General features: G+C 35.4%; 2 pseudogenes; both read right to left on the reverse strand.

The window, feature by feature from the left end:
- On the reverse strand, positions 1 to 2313 carry LOC120160994 (annotated as a pseudogene).
- A 2104-nt stretch (positions 2314 to 4417) lies between these two features.
- LOC120161080 lies at positions 4418 to 7821 on the reverse strand (annotated as a pseudogene).
- Between the last annotated feature and the right edge of the window lie 684 nt (positions 7822 to 8505).

Genomic DNA, 8505 nt, shown 5'->3' on the forward strand with positions numbered 1-8505 from the left:
TCATCGGCTTGACCTTCAAAGAAATGCTTGTAAACTTAAATAGGAAACTATCTACCATTGATTGGGAAAGGCTTCTTTATAAGTAGCATCCTCACCCTGGATCATCTGTCTTATAGTTGCATCTGTTGCCCGAGTGTTTAGAAATCTCTGAGCTAATCTATCTCTTGTAGCAATTTTTTTCCGCAGCATGGATGCCAGGGTCTGTTTGTTTCTCCCCACTGATCTCTCTCCAACAGTTTCCCCCACATCTTCTCCAAAAGCTGTTGCTCTTGATGTTGAAGCCATTGCAGCATCACGGAGAACAGCTTCATTGTATTCCCGAACTTTAGCATGTTATTCCCTCTGTAACAACTGTTTCTCAAGTTTTCTCTTCCTTGCTTCCTCTTTATCTTGCTCCCTGACATTCTTCACAGCTTGTTTTGCTAACTGCTTTGCTAAATCAAAGCCTAAATCAGGATCTGTATCATCTGCTAAGGAATTCTGATTGATTGGGTTTCCTAGATCATCTCGAGGTATAATGGGCCCATGAAATGGGCAAACCTTCAAATCTCTTCTCTGACAAAGTCATGGTCGGATTTCTCCCAACTTTTCCTGGTAAATAGTTGCCTGAAGATTCAATTCCACAATTTTCTCAGCTGAAATCACAGCACTGTAATCTAATCTTCCCCAGTGATTGTCAAGCTCCAAGCCTTTCTGATTTGCTAATGTATCCCTATTAGAGACTGAGCCCCAATTATCCAAGAAAGAACCCCACTTGAGAACTGGAGCTTCAGCCAAAAGCTCACTCCTAACAGAATTTTCACTGTCCAAAGTCTCTTTTCCCTTAGAACTTAAGTTACTGCATTCTTTATCTTTGGGTTTCACCTCGCTAGAAGCTGTCACTTTAGCAAGATTTTCACTTCGTTTATTGGATTTCTTGGAATTCCTATCCTCAATAGATTGACTTTTCTCTTCTGCATTAGAACTTTGTACCCCCTTCGCTTTTCAGGTTCAGTGGTAATTCCATTCTCAGGTGATCCAAAATTACATTCCTCCCAGAAATCTTCCTCCTCTTCTTGGTTATTTTTCGCAGTTTTGGGTAAAGCACAACCAGACTCTTCACAATCCTTCTTCACATACGTGAGATGGTTTCGAATATCAATCAACTCCTTCAGCATGGAATCTCGTGACCTGTTGTCAGCTACTTCAACCCTTATGAGAAGAGATATCCTTTCTTGTGACAAATTGTACCAAAACCAGGTGTTTTGTCACTAAAAGCTTATACAGCTCTCTTAATGCATTGAAAATCACTTTGGTATCATTATTCTCATGTACCTTTTCTCCCTCCTTCAATGAATCAAGACGGATCTGCCTTAATTCAGAAGAACGGAACTCAACAAAATTTTCTTCTTCCAAAAGGAAGGGTGGCACACGTTCCTCTTTAGTACGAACGAAATCTAAGCACTGTCCAATCTCATCAACCGTAGCTTGTATTTCTTCCTTAACAGAACTAAAATTCATCTTCAAGGTTTCAAACTTGTTCTGTAAAATCTCCCGAGTCTTCTCTCTCGTTCTACTCTGGCCACAGTCTCCTGAAGGTTAAGGAATTGAAACTTGAGAGTATTCTTGAGATAATCAAAACCTAACCTAAGCTGCCTGTAATGAATTCCAAAAGATGCATTCCACTTCTCTAAGAACTCAAAGTGCCTTAGATCGCAAAGTGGACGCAATTGCCGGAGGAGCTGGGAGCGGCATATTTCTTCTGAACCCAACACTTAAGGCCAACAACTTATCTAAGTTGTCAACCAAAAGGGTTCTAAAAGGCTTAGACCGCATGAAAAGTTCATCAATTATAAGAAGCGTGAGATGACGAACCTGCAATAATGTCTCATAAACTCAAATTCCTTTAACAACAATACCTTTGGAAATTTTGTTTTTTTTTCATAATTTAGAAAACTAAATAATTTATCATTAAGAAAAGAAAATATTCGGAATTTCATTTCAAAAATTAAAACTATACATAAAGGAAACTAAAATTGGATTAAAGCAAGAAAAAAAAACCCGGAAATGTTGCTGAAATTTAATATGCTTATTTAGTAACTCATTAAAGAAGGATGGATAGAAGACCTGCGAATGATCGCGTTTCATGAGGTCCATGAGCATATGGGCTGCGAGTCGGAGCTCCGGATCGGAGGATCTCACCACCGATTTGATTACTTTGAGAAAGCGCAGATCAACCTCAGCAGCGGTCGAGTTCGTGGCTTTTTCTATCAAAGCTCGGACTTTTCCTCGCTTATTCATCTCCAACTCCATCGCCATTCCCGAATCTAATCAGTTTTCGAATTTTCCTCTTTTATATTTTCAAAATCCGTAATTTATATAGGGATTTTATACCTCCCGTTGATTATCCATTGCTCGAATTGTCAACAGTTAACTGGACTGAAGCGGTTTCTTAGTAAAAGCGGGGAGAAATGTTAAAACTTTATGGATAAAATACATAAATGGTCAATATTTTCATAATTATTTAATTTTGGTCACCTAACTTAAAACAATTAACATGTGGTCACTTTTATTATCAATTTATAACATTTTAGTCATTTGAACGTTAAATGACATTCGTTTAATGACGTGATATACTAATAAAATGAGTTAATTTTTAATTTGACTCTTAAAATTTAGACGAAATACTAATTTGACTCATAAACTTTAGATAAAAAGTATCAATTTGACCCTTAGACTCATTAAAGTATCAAATAAATCCAATCAAACTCTCACACCGTCGAACGAAACTCATTATCAATGTCAGTCACTATTGGCCACCATCCGACATCATCGTCGGTGATCATTCGATCTAAAAATTTCTAATTTACTCATTTTTTCATCTTAAATATGAACTCGATGTTTGTTTCATCAAAAAAATATTTCGAACATCACAAATCTAACCTAGAATTGACTTTAAAATTAAATTATATTAATAAATTCATCACTAGTATTCTTACAAAAATAAGGATACTAGAAATCTAAATCTATATCATAATGAATCCATACATCTAATTACTGACGTAATGTGTTTATTTAACAAAAATAAATACAATAAATATAAAAATGAACCGAAAATGTATATTTTATGATAATTACACCTAAAAAAAATAAAGTGCATTAATTAATAACTTTATATTAGTCAATTTAAAATACTTCATCGTAATTAATTAAAATTAATGATATATATACACTTTTATAATAAAAATTAAGTAAATTGATATATTTTTATTTAGAACTCATATATATTTTTATCAAAGTATATCAATTTTAATATTTATTTTAAATCCTATTACATCACTAAATTTTTTTTTGTGTTCATTTTTTATTCATTATTATCTATGAGATATTTATTTTTGTCAAACATATATATTACGTCACTAAAAAATTTATGAGTTTGGTTATAATATAGATTTAAATTTTTAGTGTCCTTCCTTTTTTAAAAAAAATATTAACGATAAATTTATTATTATAATTTAACTTTGAAGAAAGTTAAGAGTTTTAGGTACGATTTATAGAGTTTATGATATTTACTTATGAAACATATATCATATTCATGTCCAAAAACTTAAAAGTGAACTATAAATTTTAAGATCTACATCATCAATGATAACGGCCGACAATGAACAACAATAATGATGAGCGATTGTTGATGTCGAAGGACTTTAATTGAACTCATTTAATTTTTTATCGAGATTTCAACGGTTAAATTGTATTTCATCTTAAAAGTTAACTCATTTTACTAATGTGTCACATTATCAAATTAATAACATTTAATGTTTTGTGATAATCAAATTTTAATAAATAGTTAATTTAAGTGAGTAAAATGTTAGTTTTGTAAATATGATGATCAAAAGTGAACACTTATAAAACAAAAGTTACCATTTCAACAGTTTACCCAATTGATTTACATGGCATTTCTTAAAGCGGCTTTCAACCCCTTTTGGAGGTTTGGGCAGTCAAAATATAAGCCGAAGAGTAAATGTTGGGCCTAACTCTCCAAGAATAGGCTCAATAAAACAAGAAGATTTTACCTTACCATCCAAAATTATTTTTTTGGGAGATGCAAAACAGGAAAGTGCCACCAAATCTGGACCTCACAAATGCTTACAAAAACCAAAACAGCTTCACTGCTGCTTCTCAAAATGGCATAGCAAAGTATCCAAAAATTATAATCGCTTCAAATTAGGATATTATGGCTCTCATATCAGTTGCAGCAAGGGGGAAAATGATCAAATCAAGAAAACTGAAGCCCTAACTCAGCAGAGGAGATAGCCAACAACAAAAGACTAGGGACAAATAAAGAAAATGGCTAAAAAGGAATTCAGTTTCTAAAGCAACCAACAATTCATAAGTTGCTTAAACTTTAAAATTTCTTGCAAATATACCTCACATTGGCAGAATGTATAAATATAAACAATCATACAAAATTTGCTGCCCTGCTTTGTCAATAACCATTATCTTTCTGCTGCCCTGCCTTGTATGTCAAAACCTTTGAAAAAGCTTCAAATCAGGTTCTTCACTATAATTTTTAAACCCTATGGACTATGTTAAATGAAATCATGTGCTATCCCAGCAATGAAAATGGCTGTAAGGAATTCAGCTCACGAGAAAATGAGGCAATCAGCTTTTCCCTTGTTAGCTGTTCCGGTCCATGAGACTTGATAACAAATGTATGAAACACTGAATCATCTGCTACGTCAAGTTTCCAATCGAGTATATTAATATGTGCCTCTTTGAATGCTTGGATTACTCTTAATGCAGGATGTGAACCTAAAGGGCAGCTTACTCTTACAACAACCTCATCATCAAAGGCTTGAACATCGATATCGGGAGCTGGGACATGACTCTCTGCATTTCGATTAGGATCCAACACTGGTGAACCTCTTGAAGTACTACCAAACTTCTCCCTCTCTGCTTCCATTACCTGAAGTTTTGTCTGAAGTTCATCGATGTAAGCAATTGCATCTCCTAACAATGAAGCTTTATCCATCTTTGATATGTTGGGCACAACGGCTCGCAAGGCGTAGAACCGCTGATTCAGCTTCTCATGCCGCTGTCTCTCTGCTTCAACATGATTAAGAGCTTCTTCTCTTCTATTAGCAGGCTTTCTACCCCTTTTCCGGGGTCTCCTTTCATCGGCTGCACTAGGCTTCTCTTCCTTTAATGGAGCTTCAACATCCGAGTGTTCGGATTCAGCACCTAATGGCTGAGTACTTGCGCAAGGCCTTGAAGTAGTCCCGGAAAAATCAATCTGCATTTGGACTGGCTTTTGCGACTGGTGATGATTAAACCGAAACTCTTCCCGAGCCTCATTAGCAAACTCTTGAAACTCTATTGGAGTCCCTTGTTTCACACCATGAACATGTGACCAACCATTTTGATTACTTGAAAACGAAAGACTACCACCATTAACTTGAGCTCCCCATGTCGGTCTAACAGCAAGTTTCTCCCTATAACCAGAAAGAACTTTCGAAGAGTTGTTCAAATCCTGCCCAAAAATCTTGGGAATGCCTTGCAATCTTTCCACAATCATCGAATTCGAAACAAAAGTATTTCCATCTTTCTTCTCATGCACCATTGGCATTGCTATTCCCACTTGATTTGCCCTAAGCAATGCCGACTTAGATTGGAATGAACTTCTTATCGATTGCAACAACTCTAAGCTTTCAGGTACCGATCTCACTGATCCCAATTCAACAACACCAATATCAGTAGGGACCAAAACAATGGTCTGAACTCCGGCAGACCTTGTCAAAAATGACCGAAGCATCCAAAATCCAAACATGTTTCCCAGACAAAATATTTCCCTGGACCGCCTTCTCCAGGTGGAAAGGAAAAATACATGGATGCTAAAAAGAACATCTCAGTATCAGTAACTTTATCCAAACCATGTGCGTAATTATCGTCATCGGATCCACCAAATAAAGCAAGCAATTTCTGCAAAACATTTTTCCTCATCTTCTGCCGAGTCTCGTCTTCCAGACGCAGATTAAGAATCCAAGTAGCTTCAGATTCTTCTCCTTGTTTAGGCTCTCTGCAACACCCATCACCCCAACCGAGCATCCAATCACTCGAATTGGACCGTGAAATTTGCCAAAAGATGGCATAGTTCCAGCTAAAATTGGCAGCATTGGGTCGGTCTACGAGATCTGAGAGCTTGTTTTGAAGATTCCCATCACTACATTCGGTCATTAACAGGTTTTCATTTGAAACTGAGCTTGATATCAAGTAGTCAAAAGCTTTTGTTCCTAAAACAGAGGCAACCATTGCCTTGTCTTCATCCTTCCAAGTTTTAACAAATAACCAGATCAAATCTCTCCCCTAAAAACAGCTTAAAATAAATAAATATTTTCTCAATGCATTTCTAACTAAACTAGAAACAGCAGGAGGCTTTCTTTACATGATCAACATAAAGCAACCATTCTTTTTTTTTTTCATCTCCAGATCTCACTGGCCTACAAAAATAATAAAGAGAAGCAGAAGAAGAAAAAAAACCTTAAATCAATAGTCAATCAATACATCGGATACTGGTGGTTAAACCAAAAAAGAGACGGTAATTGAAGATAAATGAATAAGAATACACACCGTTTTTCAGGGAAAATCAAGTTTGGGTTCAGCAGAAGAGTGTTGAAAAGTCTCGGGAACTGTTCCTTTACGAAAAATAAAAACGGAGAATCCTTACCCGGAAAACAAAAGGATCAGTTAAGAGTTGAGATGGAAGCGGAAGTATAAAGGGCTTCCGTTAAATTTCCCTCTTTGTAGCAAATCATGAGACGGAAAATGAAGAGAGGCATGGGGAGCTGGATTTGTTCTTTTATGTTATTTTTTGTAACTGCAAAAACCGGATCACGTTTAAGCGATAGAGTTTAGGGTTAAAGACTAACCGTGGTTCAATCTTTTCGTTTTGGGAAGGAATGACATCTTTCTTATTGAATTTAGGGTAAAATTCATTTTAGGTCACTCAATTACAGATGGATTATTTTTTAAAAAAATTCAATTTAATCACTCAACTAAATTATGTTACAAACATATCACTGCCCGTTAAATAATAAACGGAGGAGTGATGATAATCATAATTTTAATTTCTTAAATTATACATTCAGTAAATTAGTTTTAATTCAATAAAATTAACCGTTCATATTTAAGATTTCTATTAATTTAATCTATATTCTTTTCTTAAATTATTTGTTCTTCTCCTAGAAATGGTATAATAATATAGTATTTTAACATTAACTTGTTACTATTTTATGATGTAATGTAATTATCTAATGGTTGCTTTGATCTATTTGACTCATTTTTTTTTTTAAATAAACGATCGATTTTATTGAAATTAAATGAAACACCTTTTTCTAGATTGTGCTAATTGTGCATCAGTTTCTATGGGTAAATTAATTGCATTAAACAAAAAAAATCATAACTTTACTAAACTAAAAAACTATTTTTGGCCATTCGTCTCCTCACTTTCTTCTCTTTCTTTCTTTGAACGCACAAATGCTTGGAGTTAAGTCTTGATTTATCGATCCTTATACTCTGCTCTTCCTTCAATCGGATATATGATGGGTCAATCCACCTTCTGTCCTCCGCTGTCTACCTCGCCGTCTTTTCCGGTGCCTCCTCTACCCAGTATGTGTCGCTATCTCCAACAGATTTGTCTATGGCCAACAAATGGGCTGCCTTATTTCCTTCTCTTTGTACGAATATGTACTTACACAAGTTGAAACCCTTTACTAGCTGTTGGGTTTCCCAAATGAGCGCACTTATTTCAGAATAATCGGGTTTGGATGTGGCTAGCTTTTTCATTACAGATCTTGAATCCCCTTTCAAAATCACTCATTTGAAGCCTAAATCGAGTGCTAGTTAGAGCGCATGTCCTACTGCGGTGGCCTCTGCTGCAAATGTTGATGGTACTCTCAAGGTATGTTTCTTGCATGCCCCTAATTCGAATCCAATATTATTCTGTATAATCACGTCTGACCATGCTTCCTGTTTTGCTTGAACGAAACTTGAGTCGAAATTGATCTTTGCTATACCTTCTGGTGGCGGGTTTCATCTCACAACACTTGCTTGCACAAGTTCATGGATTCTATTGTTGGCTATGATAAATTGTTGGCAATGACTTTGAATGAATATGACGGTTTCTTCTGCTCAAAAGGTCTTCCCTTCATTCACTATTTTATTTCGTGCATACCATAAGACCCATATAGTCACTGTATTTTATAGGTGGGATACTGACAAAAACTAAGGCAATCTTTATAATTTCAATTCAAACTTTGTAGTGGCCACTGGTAAGCTAACTTTTGTCAGATTGCCAATGCTAGCGTGCAGTCCTTGATAATGTGTAGTCTTGTTTCAACTTGATTCTGGCACAAATTGCAATATGGTTCATTTGTAACATGTTTGTGAAATAGCATATGTTTTTTTGGGGCATAGTCATTGCATAACTTCCATACCTGAATTTTTATTTTTCTTTGGCATTATGTGGAC

This window comes from Hibiscus syriacus, unplaced genomic scaffold, assembly GCF_006381635.1.
Source record: "Hibiscus syriacus cultivar Baekdansim isolate YM2019G1 unplaced genomic scaffold, ASM638163v2 tig00111398_pilon, whole genome shotgun sequence".
NCBI lineage: Eukaryota > Viridiplantae > Streptophyta > Magnoliopsida > Malvales > Malvaceae > Hibiscus > Hibiscus syriacus.